Source organism: Zophobas morio, unplaced genomic scaffold, assembly GCF_036711695.1.
Source record: "Zophobas morio isolate AGI-343-1 ecotype UQ-CSIRO unplaced genomic scaffold, CSIRO_AGI_Zmor_V1 ptg000002l, whole genome shotgun sequence".
NCBI classification, from domain to species: domain Eukaryota; kingdom Metazoa; phylum Arthropoda; class Insecta; order Coleoptera; family Tenebrionidae; genus Zophobas; species Zophobas morio.
Window position 1 is genome coordinate 15,372,314 of NW_026972107.1, and position 21,461 is coordinate 15,393,774.

At 32.3% G+C, this 21,461-nt stretch overlaps 1 long non-coding RNA gene across 1 annotated transcript; it reads right to left on the reverse strand.

The window, feature by feature from the left end:
- Window positions 1–16,588: 16,588 nt before the first annotated feature.
- Window positions 16,589–18,904, reverse strand: LOC135119443 (uncharacterized). The gene is made up of 2 exons (XR_010278232.1): window positions 18,464–18,904; window positions 16,589–17,387 (listed from the first exon to the last, which is right to left on the reverse strand). It is a non-coding gene; the product is annotated as an uncharacterized LOC135119443 (long non-coding RNA).
- Between the last annotated feature and the right edge of the window lie 2,557 nt (window positions 18,905–21,461).

Sequence of the window (21,461 nt, forward strand, 5' to 3'; positions counted from 1 at the left end):
TTCTCGGTGATATAATTTCCAGCGTCGCGTGAAAATAGGTCTCGATGATGTGATGGTGATATGTTGATAACTGCTTAAGGGGAAAATTTAATTCCCCCGTACCTCAGTCCACGATATTATGAATTCTACCGCACTTTTACAGTCCTTTTCCTAGAGTGGGACAACGTTAGATTAATTTTAACTGCTGTAAATGAACTATTAACAATCTTGTGTGAGGAATTAAGACGTGTTAAAATGTAAGACTTAAGTATAAGCATCCAGAAACCTTATTTATAACTTGATAAACAAAGGATGAATCCCGACTAAGTGAATTTCATGAAGTCTCCTAGCAAGTGCTCTAATTGAACAATCTCATGACTGCTAGATTGTGTTAGAACGAGTTAACGATTAAAATCCTAACATGAACTGTGAATTTACAAACAATAGATCAAATTTACACCACGTGTTAGCGTCGGTCGAAAATTCGCATATTTCCGGTTGGAAAAACCGCAAGAATTACCTACGCATGTTGGGGAAACTGTGGCGTCGTCATCGATTCGATTAATTTTCGTTAAACAAAAACCAAACCAACTAAACTTAATCTAGCTTCTTTACCGCGTGCCTTTACTTACATCAAAACAAAACAACAGTGACGTGTCACCCCTTTACAAAGCAAGCACACTTCACTACCAACCCTCTCACTAGATACTATCCAGAAATTCCCTAGGAGAGCTACCAACTACCAAAATTGCACGTGGTTGCCTATGTGTAACAATTTTCGTAATTAATTTTTTTTTCAAATTCAAATTATTGAAATGCGATTTCGCGGCGTTGTTTGTTTTTCAGCGCGAAATTGTAATTCAAATTTAGTTACTACAATATACCTATTCATTGTTTTTATAATTACTTGTACAGGGTGACCCAAAAAAAATGAATGAGCTTCTTCATAGTTTATTGATCAACTCAAGATTTCACTTCATTTTCCTCAAAATTTTATAATTTTATACTAATTGTTATAATAAAACCTGAACAAGCTCGCTGCACTTGCAATCTACATATTCTCTTTTTATGCAGTTTTTTGCGGTAGCCTCATGGAAGTGATTAAGAAAGGATCTCAGAGAAGCTATCTAGGTGTTGAATAATAAGAAATCTCTAGAATTACAACTTAAAAAAACAAGCTTTTACAATGCGAGCGCAGCGAGCACATTCCAGTTGCTGGGGTCTCTCCGATTTCAGTACTCAAAAATTCACTTTTTTGGACACTAAAAATTCTATTATTAATCATAATTTAACTTCCCAGGGAGGGACACCAACCTATAATTTTGAGTAACACCTAAATGTGCTCGCTGCACTCGAATTCTGAATGTTCTTTTTTTAATTAATTTAATGTCATAAAAACATTTACAGCCAGCCTACTTAGTTTCGATTAAAATAATTCTCGAGACATCCCTGTCAAAGTACTTCCTTCGCTCTTGAAGTAGTATCCAACAAATTCCGCTTCTTTCAAAAATTATATATATATTTTTTGTTTTCTGATTTATCTATTAAAAACCATTGGTGTATGTGCAGACGTGCAGACTTACGGACAATATGAACTATAATAATCAAAGCAAATAATATTATCAGTGTATATGCTTTAACTTCGATTGTTTTTTGTTTAATTATAAATTAAGCCACAATGGAACAACATGTTTTGAATATGATTATTATTATTCTTATTTGATCATAATAATCAAATAAAGACGTGGGTATTCTCACATTTTCTAGAAAATGAGGTTCTTAATTTGATCAATAAAAAATTGGTTGAGGGTTATAAGTATAATCCGACAAATCCAGCTCTTAAAAAAATGATAAAATTTTATTTTACGATTTTCGTTTTGTGATAACCGCTGTAAAGTAAAAACCAGCGGCATAAATAACATCCCTTGTCCTTTAGTAGTAGGTAATAGGAATCTGAAGCTCAAGTATTTATTTATCTTTATACATCGAAAGAATGTCACGTAGAAGTTACTTTGATTTGAATCAGTTCTTTTCTCAAAGCAAGACTAAAATTATTAATTAAGCCACAATCGAACAAAACGTTCTCAATATTATATCATCAACATGGATAATTCGAGTCACAGCATAAAAGAAAAGTAATCACACCGTATTACTAAGGCAAGAAAAAAAAAGTAAAAAGCCAAATCCAATTTGTTTTTGCGAAAAACGGATTCGTATATTACAAATATAGGAGTATATTTTTGCATAACATTCAAATCATTTTAAAATACAGTCCATTGAAATGACATCATCAAATTGTTGGTGGGGATGATTAGCCAAATTTTAGTTACCATTTAACCATCTATATGATATTTCTAATATACATTCAAAATTTGACAACAATCGGTCCAGGAGTTTCGGAGATTACATGTCGAATAAAAATGGATACAAACAGATCGACAGAGAGACAGACGGGAGACTATTTTTTTCGTACTGTAAGGGTCATGAAACGTCGAGGAAACATAAAAGTGGCCATTCATCCGATGGACTCGATTACAATCAACTTCGAGAGTCCAAGCTCAGTGAGTACATTTAAATTGGTGGTGTCCCATTTTATATATTATTAGTTTTTTTTTGAAATAAGGAATCAGTTAACGTTATTGATCAATTTTTTTATCTATAAAAATTGTCATTAACGAAATTTTACCTACACGCATCAGGTCACCGCTCTGAGTGTGAGCGAAGTACTGAATAAATTCTTCAAATCGATTTTTTTATTGATCAATTCAAGAACAGTACATCACATTCTTTTATTATGAGTATTTCAGTGCACGTGTTGGAATTGATATACGTGTTCTTGTTGGAAAACTCACTAGAAAGACAGGCATAGTCTTGCGCCCAACTTATTAATTTATATTTTTAAAGTAATTGTTAATCCGTTTCCTGTCAAGGGAGGAGAAGTGCACTCCGCACCAGGCCGCATAATTAACAAGTTATGAGATTGTGTTTTCGTAATATAATGCATTCGAATCAAAAGTAGTGGCGAAGTATGGGTAATTAAAATATGATAGATACATTAATGAATTCAGAAAAACAACTTGTACAAGAATCTCTAAAAAAATATATGTAGGGTGTCAAAACACATTTATAGATCGTCCAAAAATAAATTGGTTGTCATTTAGTTTCTTCCATTGTTACTATTATTATCTACATATTTTTAATGCATAGAAGTTATCACAAAAAAAAATATCCAAATTAAATTTACAGGCAGTGTGCATAAAAAAAGTCATCCGGTCCTCGATCCACACGAAATTTTCGCAACTCTATGTGTGCAATTTTTCAATTCGTTCTCCATCACAAACAAAAACGTGAATTTCACTCCTTATGGTTCTTATCCTGGTTTTATTATTTTACAAGAAGTGTAGACAATTTTCTGCAAAATATTAGAGTTCATTTTACACGGTAGGTTTTATGATCATTCTGCTAATGACTTCTACTAACCCGGTTTTCTGGCTGAACGGTTTAATGTGAGAAACTTAATTACAGTTATTTATGCAACATTCATATGAATCATTTGACAAACAGAAACAGCTTGTTGTGTTGTTTATATAACATTTGACCGTGTGCAGTGTGCATCATACTTTCCTTATTAAGTATTATAATTCTTTCAGTTATCTAAGGATTTCATTAACTTGTTTCATAATATATTTATAAAAGATGTCCTTTCCACTGAATATAAGGACACAAATTGTCATCAGTTTTATAACAGGAGGCACATCGTAGGGTTCTGTCCTAAGACATTCATTCTTTATTACCGGCAATAGTGATTTAGCGACAACGTTGACATTTTAAACTGAAGTATTATTTGTGGCCATAGTCTCTCCATTTGAGAGTGGCTAAGAATTGAGTTACACAAAGTCAACCTTTAAGAGAATGAGACTCACTGTATGTAGTTTTGAATTTCGTTTAATTCTGTGTTTACAACGAAGTAATTATAAAATATATTTAAAATTGCATATATTACCATATCTAGAAAGTAAATTTATAACTCAGTCAAGCTAAAAAAAATCGCCATACTTATATGTACTGGGGAATTAACTGGATAAATGTGGTCAAATGGATTGCCATATTGTTGTGTGTTGGATAAGTATGAGCTACATACACCAAACTAAGAAAGTAATTTATAGTTATGTCATAGCAATCGTTGATAATGAGTAATTTATTACACTTATAATTAAAATAAATGGTCCCTACATCTAATACTTAAAAGTGAAACTACAAATTACTTAATTAAGTTCGTTTAAATGAATGCCGTGATCAAACACAGAAATTATTAATAATTGATATAAAACAACCATATGTCCTAGTACGGTATTTTGCTGTTGATATCCTTCCAAAACATCAATGCCCATATGTCACCCACGACATTCGATAGTTAAAAAACGCAGGCAAATTAATGGACGTTTAGAGAAATGTTACACCCTTTTGTGTCATCTGCCATATGGCTGGACGACATACCCATTTCACGGAAAATTCAAGCGTGAAATGAAATAATGCACGCCTGAACATGCACACAAAAAAAACTGCATAAAATTAAAAAAATATAAATCTCGTTCGTACCCGTTCCATCATCTAATTGGTTCTAATATAACCTCATTGACCCAAACAATTACTTAATAAGAGCTTGCATTGACACTTACGGCAGTGCTGGCCTTCGACCGTTGAAGCAATTATTTTTGCAAATGCAACAGATTTTCTGTAAAGGCAGATACCACCCAAGATGTCTACTAGCATATCAATAGAAGAGAATGGGTTTCTAAGCACACTCGTGGAATAAACGTAGCAGTTATGAAGTATTCATCGAGTAAGACTAAAGGGTTCTTTGACAGATGTTTAGAAAGGCACGTGATTCGACATACGAATTAGAATCAGATAACATATAACGTGTGCTTTGTATTTGTCCAGGTACCCGCACCATCAAGTTTAAATGAACGTTTTATGATATTGTGAACTCTTTTGCTGCTGATATCATCGAAAACACGTGTGGCAACTCAACATTTCTACTTTCTATCATTGTGCGGCTGGATTGGCGGTTAGCAAAATGATTCGATGGAGATAAAGGGAGGTCGCAAATGGGAACAATGTTGATTATATCACTGATTAAATTCATTGGAAAAATAAATTAAGCGGAATTGATGAGGGTGTGATTCGGAAAGTATGCTGCCTGTGGTAAATGTATATCTTTCGTCATTGTTTAAAGCATAAAACCGATATTTCCTAAAAAATTCGAAGAAAAAGGCCACATTCGGAGATATGGAACTACAGTTTTCGAAAAAAGTCAAATCTCTATGTTTTGTGAAAGTTACAATAAGATTATCAATATTTTCGGTGTTATAGAATTTTGTTTAAAGATGATAAAAAGTTAAATATCGAAATGTATAATTTTAAACATTTGAATAGATATCTACATAATAACATTAAATTCTATAGACATAGAAGAATGTACAAAACTTAATATTTTCTTGTCATTTTCGTAATTTATTAAAGATTTGTTTGTTCCTGTTATTTAAAATGTAATGATTGATTTGAAATTTGTTAACGATTTTGTAAAATTCTGACTTTGTTTTAGCACAGGATTACTTGTTACTAATATTACACATTACTACTCTTTCTATGCTTTCGATTTCCTTGTTTTTACTTGCTTTACTTAACAATGAAAACTTAATGAAAGTTTTATGTTGTATACTTAGGTCTCTTAACATTTTTAAACATGTGTGAAGTTGTTTTTAAACAATATTGACATAATTCTGGAAAAACTAATCTTTCCAAATTTGTTTTTATGTTATACACTCTGTAGACAATGTTTAAAGTATCGGCAAGCAAATATTGTTAGATTTTTCAAATATGTTTTTTCTGTATACATGTATACAGGGTGATTCAAAGCATTAATGCATAATTTTAACAGCTGCGTAGTCGATATAACACTTACCTAATTATTATTGAAACCGTCAGTGGCGGCTCGTCAGGGGAGGCAGGGGAGGCAGTGCCTCCCCTGGAAAAATTGACTATTAGTTTTTGTTTTAATATCTGTTAACTTCAAATATATTTTAAAGATATAGCAAATAACTTTTATGGAACACTGTGATTTATTAAAACGCGTCTTGGTAACATATTTTGAAGTACGCGCTTTCGACAAGAATAAGCGCTGATCACCGCCGTGTAGGCCAGCTTCAGACGGAGGCATGCCTCAGATAGACGGATATCTTCAGTATGATTAGTCAGTGGTGCTAATATGTTTTTGAGTAAGACAATAGTCATCAGTGCTTTATCAAAGCGCCAGCGGAGGCACCAACGCCTACCGTCCTTAAGCCAATCAGATCGGATTTTTTAATCTCACGGTGAAACTGCACAATGCTGAACAGGGATGCTGAATGCATTTAGTTGTGCATTAATTAGACGCAAGGAAAGGTGTTCACAGCATGTGCATTGACAAGGTTATGTATTAAAACTTTTAAGTTAACTTGAACATAGTAGGACAATGAAAATGTCAGTTTTGCAATGCTGATAGCAACATAAGAATCTATAATCTCCAGAATTTCTTATAAAGTTTAAATATTTAAGCACGGTTTTCTTACGACGAACAATTGTATGTCAAAGATTTAGAACCTCTCATCCAGATTTGAGGAGAACTTTATTAATTAATTGATTAATATATTTAAATTAGCCCTAAATCATATGAATTAATATTTAATGCTAAGAAAGCAAATTCTGTAGTCTTTTAACCTTCTCATTGGTTTGTGTGAAGCAATTAAATGTTTTTTATTCGAGAAGTGTACCCGTATAGAATAGAGATATGTTACTGACTCAAAGCTATTTGTATTGTTTTCATAAAAACGAATAAACAATCTGTCTTTTAATAAAAGTAATTGCCAACATGTTAATTAATACCTGCTGATTTTGAAACGAAATTGTTGCCTCACCTAACGAAAAGACCACGAGCCGCTACTGGAAACCGTAAACTATAGAAAAATATTCATTCACAGAATTCAACAGAACTTATTTAAAGCTATAATTTAGAATTATTTTAAAATATATAAGGTGCTCCAGTTTAAAGAGTTTTTTCATGTGTTCTAGATTGGACATCCTGTATATTATAAAAATTTCTAAGTAACTCTTGTGATAGTTTTATATTTTTTTGCAGTTATTGTTGAAATAAACCCCAACAAATCATCAAATCCACTATAAAAACATACAATGTGTTATCTCCAAAAAAAATGCAACTACAGTATATATATTTCAAAGGAACCACGCTTTATATTTGAAACTAAAGTAATTTTTTTTTAAATGAATTTTGTCAGTTCAATAATAATTCATGTACATTAGATGTATGCATTTATTGGTCAACATTTTGAGATGACGTTATCAATTTGAAGGAAGGGGGATAAGATAAATTTTAATTAACAATTTTCCAAGCTTACTATAACCTTAAAGCACAAATTAAACGGACAAAGTATAGATACATCTAAACTTACGCATTTAGGTCCACAGCCAAAAATTGTTTTTGTTAATCCAAATTATTACAACATCAATTTGAATAAGTGCCATAGTAATAACAGTACTATAACTCAAATTTCAGGAAGAATGGAATGACCCGTTCTTGAGTGGATCACTTTGTACAGGGTTTCTATAAATGATTATAGGGTCGAAGTAGGTCACGAAAACGTGCCACCTCTCAGTTTTAAACGTTATTAAATGCCCAAGGACGTACGGCAAATACCACACGCATCTATTTAACTGGTTGCCTAAATGCTTCATATCTTATTAAAAAATAAAACTTAAGTACTATAAAAAGAAACAAATTGATTGTTGTTAAACATCATAGTAAATATGGAAAATGTCAACCATTTTCTTCAAGGCACATGTTTACTCTCCTTTTAATTACAAAAATGTTCTATAATCCTTTCGTCAATACCCTTGTTCAATTTCATGTTGCAACGGGAACTCCTGACTGTTGAGGAAATCTTGTCAACGATGTTTGCGGATTCTTCAAGTCGTCTCAAATCATCAACAACTTCTTCAGATACTGAAAGTCTTCCAGGAGATTTCCCTTTATCAAATCAAATCTCTAATGTCTCTTGAGTTATTAAATCGCGGTATTTGGGTAGATATTCTTGTTTACAAGCGGTTACAGAATACACAGACTCTTCGTTTATGAATGTCTGATAGAGATAACAACATATAATAATGAAAACGTCTTGTTCAACAGAATAGACTTCATCAATGTTAGAGGGGGGATAAATTGATACATTTTGATTAACCATTTGCTTACGATAACTTTAAAACGTTTGCAAGATTTCAGACTATTTGGTTTAGCAGTTTCAAAGTTAAATTGTAAAACTTTATTAAGATCTGGGTATCAAAGTTCAAAAGTCAAGAAGGAATTAATAAGGTACAAGTGCAAGTGTATGTTATTTTATAAAATTTAAATAGCATTTACCATTTAAAATTTTGAGGTGACGTCATTAAATCTTTGGTAGGAATGATTAGCAATAGATAGTTAGCGTTTTATCATTTAAATATTCCTAAAATACGTTTCAAATTTCACAACAATCGGCCCGGAAGACAGAGAGACGAGAGAGAGAGACACTGAAATGGGAAACTTATTTTTTCATACTCTGATCTAATAAAAACAAAATATTTTATTATTCTTACTTATCATTTCCCAGGAAAAAGTATAGAGTTTGATGTCAAAACATCGAATAAAAATAAAACATTCTGTTCATGTAATACTTGACTTTTCACAGCAATATGTTTTTTAAATGTGTTACAAAATTACATAATATATAATAAAAACCTGTACAATTCGATCCAGCTAAAAAAAAATAATTTATCACCAAAAGTTGGTGTTGAAATTTTTGCAGCATGTATTGTGCAGAAGATACAGTTTTTTCCATGTTGCAAATATTCTGTTTGCAAAAAATTTTTATAAAAGAATGAAAGAGAAAATTAACAGAAATAAAATTAAACTCATATATTTGAAACTGTTCGTTTGCTAATTGAAAAATTGTGCCATCACTTTATTTGAACTCAATTTTATATTTTAGGTAGAGTTTAGAAAATAAAAATATACCTTATAAAATTTTATTGCCAATAAGCCAGAAGATGTCAGAAAGTAGACAGGTCCGGAGTGCAACCATCCTTACTCACCAACAAAAATGACCGTAATTTTAAGATTAAATTAATAAAAACAAAATATGCAGAATTTTTATTTCAAGTATACTTTGACCAGAACTCTTGTGCGGAGTCTGCCTTGGGCGTCTATTGACTTCCACTAATTTTTAAATTGTAGACAACTACTTGCTAAATGTTCTACGACAAATTTGGGTAAATTGGTGTGAACCATAAATCTTCCTTACCATTGTACTACTATTCGTCTCGTTATTGACAATAAAATTATATGAGGTATATTTTCATTTCCTAAACTATACGTAAGATTAAATTTTGCTCATATCACTGATAATTTCTGTTATTAACGTCAGTAGTTTTGGGTATAATGTGTAAATATGATTTAACTATCACTACTGTGTATATAGTAAAATACAAAAAAATGGTCAAATGTTATTTTGACAGAACTTTCTTCGTCCTTGAAGCACAGTTCAACAAATCTCTGTTTTTTGAAAAGCTATAAAATTTTATTTGTTTTGTGATCACCTCTATCAAGTAATCATCGGCACAAATTCCAAGGGGGCGCAGTGCGCACAAGTGCGGACAATATAAAAAATATTTGAAACAGATAACCAACAGGAAAACATGTTTTCTCAAGGTCGCAGTACATGCGTGACTTCGACCGCTTATGTTTATAGCTCAAAAAAATTCGACTATTAGCACGTTCTTATAAGAAACATCTGCGTAAAATGAAAATGACATTTCATTGAATTTGTCTCCTCAAAACGACGGAGAAGACTGATTTAATGAATTAAGCTATAATAATTATGCAAAACGGGTCGATTATAATTTTGGGTCAGCTGTTCTTATGGTAATTATTATTTTATTATTATTAAGTATAAGCGGGTGCGACATTCCTGTCTTCTTACGTATTAAACAATAAACAAATATAATTTCAATAACAAACAAAATCAAGGTAAATTCGTGAACCACAAGTACAGGAGTATATTGTTTCATAAAATTTAGATAATGTTAATTACGCAAAACAATGAACAAACGTCATCAAATTATTGGTGGAGATGATTAGTCAAATTTTGATTAGTGTTTTACCATCTACATGATATTCTTAATATACATACAAAATTTGAGAACAAGTTTCTGAAATTAGACAGACCGAAACGGAAGACAATTTTTTTCGTATTCTAAGGGTCATTAAATGTCGAAAAAACATGAAAGAAGCAAGTCGCCCCATGGACTCGGTTACAATACTTTCTTCGCTTACGCTCGAGAAGTAAAAACGGCTGTTTAGGAAAGAAAAGCCTTTTTGAATATCCTAAAATATCACCATAATATGCTAGTGATGAGGTTTTAAAGATAATTACTTCTACGTAAGTTGTGAAGATGACTAAACTAGTTTCTGAATTCGTTGACTCAATTTTATAATAGAGTTTTTGTTCTTCTACAAGGTTCAATACTTTTTTAAAATAAATTTCTTTTTAGGAATGCGGTTAACTTTCGGGAAATTTATTTTAATGAAAATTATTATTTTGGTGGAGGCGCCGGGTTTAACAATATTTTAAATTGTTCTTTTCGGTGTAACTGATCATATTAATAATGACTAATTTTTGAAAACGTTTCGAAAATGTTAGTTTTTAGCGTTTTTGTCATGCACTATTCTAAATCTATACATGTTGTGTCAAGTAAAAATTAGTTTGTGTTTTTGTGTATTTCCGATAAGAGATTATGCTATTTTTCGGCCAGTTGTAAAAAAGTGAGAATGAGAGTAAGAATTAGGTATGGAATCATAGAATAGTACAGTCAAATAATATTACTTGTACGAGTACATCAATATCAAAGCTGGGAGGAAATGAAAATATTAAATATATTCATATTCTGATATTTCTACATTTATTAAAACATGTAGTGAATAGTTTGCAAAGTGAATTTTTGGAAGAAAGTTTATTGAATAATTTTTAAAATCACCTCTTTTACTTTTTATCGTAGATTTTTTCATTTAATATATACTGATACATATTGTCTTTGCCAATTCGATTGAAACACCACCTATTTATTGATTTTGCTTAAAATTTAGCAATTGGTAACAGCTTTCGGTTGATTGACAACGGATTTTAGTTAGAAAATTGTCTGAATATGAACGTTGCCAAATTTACGATTAACAAGTGGTGTTTCAATAGAAATGGCAAAGACTCTACCCCATGTTTGAAAAAAAAAAAAAAAATAAATGTCGCATAGCAAACCATGAAATTTATTTTGAAAATAATGGTGTTATCATGGTACCTATTTGGCAGTTTATTTCATAGTTGTCGATCCAAGAAACATTTTATCAACTAAAATTCAGTTCTATCTATGTATAATATCATTAAAATGTTCTAGTATTAATTATTATTTAAAAGTGGAAAAAAGTATTCGTAGTCAGACAGACTCGTCTGTTGTTAGGGCTTACTTTTAAAAGTATTTAGATACAGATATAGATATATGGAAGATAAAAGTATCTAGATACAGATTGTTTTCGATTTTTTCGAAATGTGTCTAGATACAGATACAAGGAAACAGATACTTTTTGAAGCTTTGGCGAATAAAATAACTAAAAAAATGTTTATGCGTTTTTTATGTATTGTTTAATGATTTTTTTAAACAATAACAACATTTCGAACGTATTGTCACTTAAATTATTTCTTCTTGGTGTCAGAATTTGGTTTCCACTACTAAACACCCGTTGCACAGATGTAGACGAAGGGATTGTGGTATTAAATTTAAAAAATAAACATTTTACTGTAGTATAGTTATTCAAGACTGAAAAATCTTTTTTTTTTCCTGCAAATAGGCCATCGCTTCGCTGTTTGATGTGTCGCAAATTGTGCAATATTTATTACGTACGCTTAAAAAGAATATTTTTTTTTGTTTTTATTCCCATACTACAGTGTCCAAGTTTTGTTTGAGTATATCTAATAATTATCTCCAGCATTAAAATTAATATTTCAAACGTCGGTAACCTGTCATAAATTATTATTCTTCAATATTGGCTTACGATGTTTTTATGAGCATGTCCGGTAATCGTCTATCCCGGTGCGGTAGATATATACATTATAGGAAGAATTGCTAGTTCAGTTTAAGGCAAAGTAAGTACAATTTCTTAGAAAGGTATTTAAACCCCTTGTAGGATCAAAGGCTGCCTGGCAGGCCGGATTCACCAGAGTGCAACTTTAAATTTTCAGATTTTTGTTGAAACTCATTTTATTTTAATCTCGTTTCACGATTTCTGAGAATATATATTACGATAAATTATTTCTACCGAGAGTTGTAAATATATTAATTTTATTGCCCAAGATTTACACTTAAACATAATCGGCACATTCTAGGGCAAAACAGACCTGCCAAGCCCGCCTCGCGTTAGGTCCAACAATGAAAAAGTGAAGAAATGACACATGTGGCAACAGGAAAAGATGCTACATTTGTCTGAAAAATAAAGGAATAAAACAATAACAAATATGCGATTTATGCGAGAGAAATGTATGTATTAAACATTCGATTAGTCGATTACAGAACTAATTTGTGCTAATTGAAAAAATTAATCATTATGTAACACGCAATTATTATTTTGTAAAAATAATAACATACCTTAAACAAATATACTATTAAAATTACTCTTCTTTAATAGCACAAATACAACCAGCGGGCCTACCGGACCCGGGTTGCTCAGGTACACAGATAAAATGCATTGCCCCGACAAGGGTATAACGCAGTGAATGGTGAATTGTGGTTTATGGTTTTTAAAATACCCATCTTACCATGGCTTAGATTTATTACCCCTCAGGATTATATTTAAAGATGTATAAGTACTGAAGGGTACAATGTAGGAAATGATGGTATTTAAAATATGAAAATTTCCGTGACAGAACACTATTAGTGGACCTCTTACCTCTATTTTTGTTTATGTGACCAAAATCACCAACATGAAGTATCAAAAATTACTACTAGTATAACTCAACTAACAACTACTGAAAAAAAAAGTGAAATAAAAAAATGTATCTGTATCTGCGCAATTATTTTTGTATCTAGATACAGATATTTTTTGCTTAAATTCGATTTTATCTAGATACAGATACTGGATACCCAAAAATGTATCTAGATACTTTATTTAGATACAAGTATCTAGATACTGCCCAACACTGTCAGGGAACTTCAAGCATAGGATGACGTTTACCGAAGGCATCTTAGGAGACCATGAGTAGTTATTGTCGCCAGCGCCATCCACCCGACACTATTATTATTAAACTGTTGAGGCTTTGTAATGATTTATCGAAAACAAGTCATCACTGTGGTAGATGATAAATCATCAAAGCTTTGATTGGAAAAAAAAGAATTATACAGGGTTTTTATAAATTTTTGTAGGGTCGCAGTAGGTCATGTAAACGTGCCGCCTCTCAGATTTAAGTGTTCCGAGATCCGTGCAAAGTGCCCAAGGATGCATGACAAAGATGGACCACACACATGTGTGTAACTGGTTACCTAAACGCTTCATATGTTTTTAAAAAATAAAACTAATTCATTACGATAAAAAGAAACAAATTTATTGCGGTTAAACATCATAGGAAAGGTTGAAAATGTTCATCATTCTGTTCAAGGCACATGTTCACTCTCTTTTTAATTTAAAAAATGTTCTGTAACATTCTTTCGTCAACAGTTTTTTTTTTTCGTTCAATTGTTCAATTCTGTTCAAGTCGTCAATTTCCGACTTCCGAAATGACGACTTTAAATGACAGGTTACAAATGACATTAGACATTAATGTGACAAGTGAGACATTAGACATTAATGTGTCATAATGATGCATAATCACGGGCATAATTTCAGCGAAGCGGGATTTTTGAAATCCATGGCAACTACGCCCTTAGAATCATTTATAAAAGCCCTGTATAACACAGAGATTGTATTGAATGGATGAAAAACAACAAACATAGAAATAATCTAGAATCATACGACCTGACAACAACACAACTATCACGAGAAGATTAGAATAGGAAAATGGTGGAAAATACTTTTATCAAACTGCAGGTTCCTGTGATTGGTAACAACAATTATGAGATGTTTTTACTACCCACTTAAATAGCATAACTGATTACAACAAATATGAATTTTTCGTAATTAATTTTTATTGTTTAATAAAAGGAACAATTTTTTGACCGCATTTTTATCTATTCGACTTACTCTCAGCTGTCAAGTTAATACTAAAACATGCAGAAAATAAACAAAATTTACTTAAACGCAGTGGTTGGAAGTAATTCAATTACAAGTAAGCGTCCGGCGGGGCTTTTGTCCGGGTGGCTGTTTCCGTCCACTGGTTGGTTCCCCCAAATAGCGCGAAAATACGATCTTCCGGCAAGTGGGGGTAAACACATAGGTCGCCACACTGCTAACATCTCACTAACATAAAAAGAGGATTAACCCAGTAGGGAGTTAAAATCTAAAACCAGTTTAGCACAGAATTTGTTAAGAAACCAGGTAACCATAATATACATAAGCTCTTCATCATTTTAAGGGTGAGCTAAAGCATATTCCAACATAGGGAAGTACATATAAACTTCTGTCCAAGTTTTTGCCAAAAGTATACGTCCGATTGTAATAAACTTCACGCCGTTGAAATGAGCGTAAAAAGTCCTACCCAGACTGCTTTTCCGTTTTTTAAATTTCGTTGCCAAAAAAAAAAACTACAACGCGTTAAAACTGTGATAAGTATGAGATTATCTGGTTTTCGCTATTTATGGATCAATTTTAAATGTTCAAAAAGGTACATTAGTAGAAATTGTATTACAAAATCCATTGCGGTTTACAGAAATAAAATATTTTAATAAATAATTGAGTAAACAGGGGCATAATATTTAAAATTTGTGGTCAAACAAACTTTAGCCATTTTTTCTGGTCCACTCAAATCTATAACAGGTAACTCATAGAGCGCGTCCTTTCAAATCCCTATTAATCGGACAATAAAATTTTATGAGAGTGTCCACCCTCTAAGGTTTTCTAAATTTAATCTGTAAGTCACAATGCCAAGTAAAAGGCAATTAAAGACAGACTTTTAAGCACTTAAGAACATCCTTTTTATTAAAGATTAAAAGATTTGCGTCCGCAGGTAATTATCGGTGGACTAATATTTACGATACATTTACACGTAGCCAATTAGATATTTTGAAATCTCCCACCAATGCAAATTTTTGTTTAAAAGTTGTTGCAGTTCGCATCGAACTTTTATTTGTAGCTAGAGTGGAATGAAATTAGGCTGCCTTAGCTGACGAAAATTTTGAGTGTCAGTTATTATTGAATTTAAATTATGAATATAGTCCTCTTGCGTGAAGCATTTATTTCTTTTATTTTATTTACTGATGTGAGTCTGTAACAAATGCGTTAGTAAAATAAATCACTCACTGTCTTTTTCATTCTAACACGTTTTTTGTTGCCCCTTTAGATCCATACAACAAATATCTAAAATTGTGTCCTCATCAAATTTTTTCAAAGAGCAAAAAGGAATTGTAAAAGTAATGCATTACTTTTTAAAGTAATTGTTCCAATTACTGCTTAGACGATCGATCGATCATTCAGCTGAATGACTTTGCATCATCGTCGAGTGGTCATTTGCAAATTTAGTCATTACTTGAGTGTATTAATCAGTAGCAGCAGAATATAAGTCAAAGTAGGTACTAAAACGTGCTAAATTTATAATATCCGCCACCTTGCAATTTACATAACCTTTGTAAACGAATCCACAAAATGAATCTTCCACATGTTCAGTTGCACACATGCCTGTGACAAATACTGTTAAAATAAACACACGAAAATGTAACTCCTACAAATTTTTCATGCAATCTATTTAGCTTTTAAAAGAATCTCCAACTCCCGTTGAAACGATACACAAGTTTTCCGGATTCTTTTCTTTAAAATGTGTCAAGACCCACCTATTTATCAAAAGTCACTTTAGTACAGAGTACACAGTGCCCAGTCATATTTCAAACATTTAGATGAAATAAATTCTCGAAATTCTAGCAAGTTTTTCTGAGCTTAAATAAATGATCTCATTTATTACTCACTTTCAACAAAGGCACGACGCGCTTTGTGAGGGGTTAGAAATTAACGTATTTAACTCTTCATGGTTGAGCGTCTTCGCCGGTCTTTATTCGACAATCTGAATCACACCCATCCTGTCTTGCCTTTTGACAAAGATGAATTAACATAATTTTTTAGTGCGCTGTTTATATTTCATGGTCTGGAAAATTTGAAGTGCATTTGCACCGATCTAGCTCTGCGTGGGTGAGCAATCAAAAATGAAGTGTGACGGTGGCAAAAATGAATAAACTGAGTGAAGAAAAATTGTGTCCCAAATTTGTCTTCCCGGGAAATAGTTTTCTTGTGATTTGAGGTATCAGTAGGAGGCGTGAAAAAAATAAAGATAACTAGAATATAAAAATGTATTATGGCACGGTGGTGGTTACATTTGGAAAATTTACCTTAGTTTTAAAACACTGTATAAAATATGTTTTCTGTAAAAAGTGAAATGTCGGAAACTGGAAGAACAGCTTTAATCATTGTTGTAGTTACTATTTTGGCAAAGATAATGATATCTAAATAGAATACCATTAATAAAATAGACGATCTCTAGAAGCACAAGTACTTTTACATTAAGTACTACTTTTCAACAATGTTACATAATTTTTATACACAATAGTAGCTACAACGTTAATACTTGCCTTTTTTAATAGAAAGCAAAAATCAGATATCACATTATTTCAATACCCTGTAAATACATTATTTTATAAGTTAAACCTACGTACATACTTTGGTAGCTGCCATCGACTTGGTTGTATTAACACAGAATTTACAGTTTATTAAAACAAAGACTAGAAACAAACACAAGAATTCTAAGAAAGTTGCTAATAAAACTTAACAATAGCCTCCAGTAGACGAATTGTGAATAAAATTAACATTGCACCACGTAATTAATTATTATAGGTATATTAATGCAAACTGATAAATATTTCAGTCGGATTTGGTAACACGTTCCCATTCCCACTCTCCTTCGAGTGGAATTTCATTAACAAAATCAAAATTCCATTGCTCTTGTGCTGTTTGACCATTTCTTAATTGGAGATTTGGATCAAGTGGCTCTTCGTTTTCGTTATCTTGAAAAAGACATCGGCTCACACTTTGCCTGTTTTGAAATTCTTGTGGATGTTTGACTGGCATCGTAGAATCACTGCAATAAATTGACAAGATAAAATTATTTTAATTGCGTTTAATTCTTTGAAATGGTGTTATTGTTATGAAATAATTTTTTGTTGCACCTGTCGATTACCTGCCAACATGAGGAATCGCTGGCAATTACAACCGTCCATTCTTTTATAATAATTTTATTTAAAAGTAAAATTTTTCAATTGTAATCACCAACAGTAAAAATGACCGCTGCAGAGAATAAAAAAAACAAAATACAAGTTAGCATTCTTTCGAACGGTAAAGAACAAATCGATCTAATGAATTTCGCACTATTGACGCGCCTTGTTCAAGTTTCTTTAAAAAGGTATACAAGTACAGTTCACAGAATGCCAGAAAATTGTAAAATTATACAGTGCAAGGTGGTAAGCTATAAATATCTCTGAATGAACCGATGACAACTACGTTATCTGCACAGGAAGTACAGCAAAAATGCGAATATAACTGCAAGTCGCGGCTATTATACGAAAATCGGTCATCAATTTTAAGAAACACACTCAATTTTCAAGACACGTTCGGTATCAAATCAAACTGTGAAAGGATATTTAGTCTGAGATTAAAAACAAAGCCCTTGCCACTTATATTCCGAGTATCCATTCAAGGCTAAATGCCTAAAATTTTTACGGCATTATGATATGATAAAAGACCTTCACCCTGCTCTTGTGATTCATAATATCCTCAAGAAACTCGGAAAGTTGACCGATGGAAGTGTTATTGTTTACAACGTAACTGATATGACCTGCTCTAAATGTTAAGAATTCGTCGAGTTCCATGTACTGGGGCGAAGTGTTTCCACTTTATTTGAATAATGATACAGACGAAAATAGTTAATATTTTAGAATAAACTGGAATATTTAGTACTGAAGGACTTAAGCCCAGCAACACCGCTGGAACACACCTAATATTAGTACGCCCCGTTGTCCTGAAATTTATTCCACGTGTCACGTTGCCCCGATGAAAAGGACAGACAAATCTAACGCAATCAAACTGGATTTACGCCGGTTATTTCCTCAAAAGTTGCAATAGCGGACGTAAAATACATAAAATCACGGTAATACTTACATGAAACAAACACTGCACTGGAGGTAGAAAGGACACTTAACAGTACGACAGACAGCAGAAATATGATCCTGTTCAAGTGAAGTATAAATCAATACTTGCAGGATGCTCGTAGCTTAAAGCCCGCTCTGTGAATGTTTGTGACTTTAAAAATAGAGCGAATGGTGTAGACACTAGTGGTTGGTCGCGGCCGTCTGTGTTTTCATAGCCAATGTGAACTGCAAAGAGTGAAAAGTGGTGAAGTGAATGACCCCCTATTTAATAATAAAAAAAATCGTCCAAGATTACTTTGACAGCACTTCCCTCGCCCATAAAGTACAGCTTGCCAAATCCAGCTCTTTCGAAAAATTAAAAGATTTGATTTTGCGAATTTTATTGTTTTTTATGTCAACCATTATAAGCCAAAATAAAAATATGTATCTAATGTTTGAGTAAAGGTAAACAAACGTGTTAACCGTTTGTTACAAGTGAGTTTTTCTATTACAAAATTTTGTGTTGATGTCATCCATATTTTTGCAAGGACCCATATATCAGTTTGGCTAGATGCATTGTAATACTAAGCGCTCATTCACAATGGGCATAAAGCATAAGGATGTCATAAGCATTAATGCATAAGAATTTATGTTTAGTGCTCTATGGTTGTATTCCTTCACAATGAGCACAAGTGCTCATTCACAATGGGCATAAAGCATACGGATGTCCTAAGCATTATGCTCATTGTGAACGAATAGAAGCATAGAGCACTAAACATAAATTCTTATGCATTAATGCTTACGACATCGTTATGTTTTATGCCCATTGTGAATGAGCACTAATATGTAATAAAAATATTGTATTATTGTTATTTTCGGATAGTGATTTATAATCATAAAAATAACGGAACAATTTAATCACGTCTACCGTATGTAATAACAGACGTGCGACTGAAGACTGAAGTGAAAATCATTTATGGTACTCGTAATTTAAAACAAATAGCGATAACACTTATCAACCTGTAGACGTGAAAGAGAAACAGAGACTAAACTAAAAGATGTTTTCTACGAATTGCAATAACCGGTTCGCAATGCCGACGGTGCAGACCTTTTTATTGCTCTGACTTCCGCTTATTTAATAAAACACGACATTTTATTTTGATTTTCGATGTTGTAATTCACATTTGGTTAATTATATATGTCTAGATCTAGGGGAGGCTCAGTATCTGCTAGCCTCGCTCTAACTGCGGCCTTGTCTAGGGGTTATGAAATATCGAGAAACTATGAAAGTATCAAATTGCCCGATGGACTCCATTACTGTACGTCCTTAGGTTATCCTCGATAAAAAAAACAACTTGAAAGTATTTGTGTTTATACATCGGAATAATCTCTCGTAGAAATTAGTTTGATTTGAATGAGTTCGTCCCCTCAAAACAGATGATCAAAGAGGCTTAAAGTAGTAAGCTACAATCGACAAAATGTTCTGAATATCATTATTATAATCCTTATTAAATAAAGACGTTTGAATTTTCACATTTTCGGGTCCTTCTTAATTTAATCAATAAAAAATATGAATGCAGTGATTAATCACAAGTAAAAGCTCATCATATTTTATATATTTTGGGTAGAATTTATTCAGCAAAATTTTGAAATAACGTGATGAGTTTTTTGGGGGAAATAAACACATTTATTTTGATTAACAATTTACCATGACTCTAAAGTATCTGCAAGATTTCAGAGCATTCAGTTTTACAATTCTTGATTTATTCAATAAAATAAATTGACTGACTTATTAATTTTCTTGAGTAACCCTGTATAAGCAAATCTAAAAAATATGAATGCAATGATAAATTCAAGTATAGCCTGATCATTTTTGCACATTTTAGGTATCATTTATTCGGCAAAATTTTGAGATGACATAAACAATTTTTTGGGGTTGATAAACAGATACATTTTGATTAAAAAGTTACCATGCTTTTGCCATTCGTGATTTTGATTTGTTTTTCAAAAATCTGGACGTTTCGGGTAAAAACTCAATACGGAGGTATAAACTACATATGTAGTACAATGTTATTTTATACAATTTAAAACCCATTTACTACGTGCAATTTTGAAGTGAAGTCATCACATTGGTGGGAACGATTAGACAAATTTTGCTTAGCATTTTACCATCTACATTCCTAATATAAATACAAAATTTGACAATAATCGGCCCAGTACCGTGACGGCAGACAGACAGACGGACAGATAGACGGAAAAGGGAGACCTATTTCTTCGTACTCTAGGAGTCATGAAAGGTTGAGAAAACGTAAAAGTAGCTTACGCTCGAGAATTAAAAAAAAGAAATAACATTAGCAAACATGAATCTACATTGGTACAGTTTTCAGTACAAGTATTGGTTCTTTCTATTCGCGGATGACTTGCACATATAAATTTTTGGCACTTTTGGCACCTTTTTTCCATGCTGCCGTGAGCAGAGATAGCACCTGACCCTCTTTCTCTCGGTGGGTAGCGGTGCGAAATTTTTTTACTTCTGCAGACTCCACACGCAATCAGAGCCCGAATGATGGGCTTTTGTAGGTTTTCATTGGTTTCTACTTAATCTCTTTGCATACTGGGCAGTGGTAAGGATTTTCCCAAATCCCACAGATATTGACGGCGTGCCCTCATTTTCCCACGCGTCCAATTTGGGTTTTGGTGAATCCAAATTATAAAGCTATTTAGAGTAGCTATATATATCAAGCATATTCATTAATAGCTTCAAAGGCCGTCTCCATTTCCTCCTAGAACATAGATTTTGATAGAATTGTGTTCCACAGTTTACTTGAAAATAATTAATTATTCTTTGTACACCTCCGCATAAATAGATGTAATTTTTTTATATACCTGATTTTGATTTGTAAGTGGTAGTGGAATTGTCTGTTGATGGTCTAAATCTGTCTGATATTCACTTTCATTTTCACTTTTTTCCGATTCTACTTCAATATTATCTTCAGATTCCAAAGCTTCACTCTATATTGTTACAATAC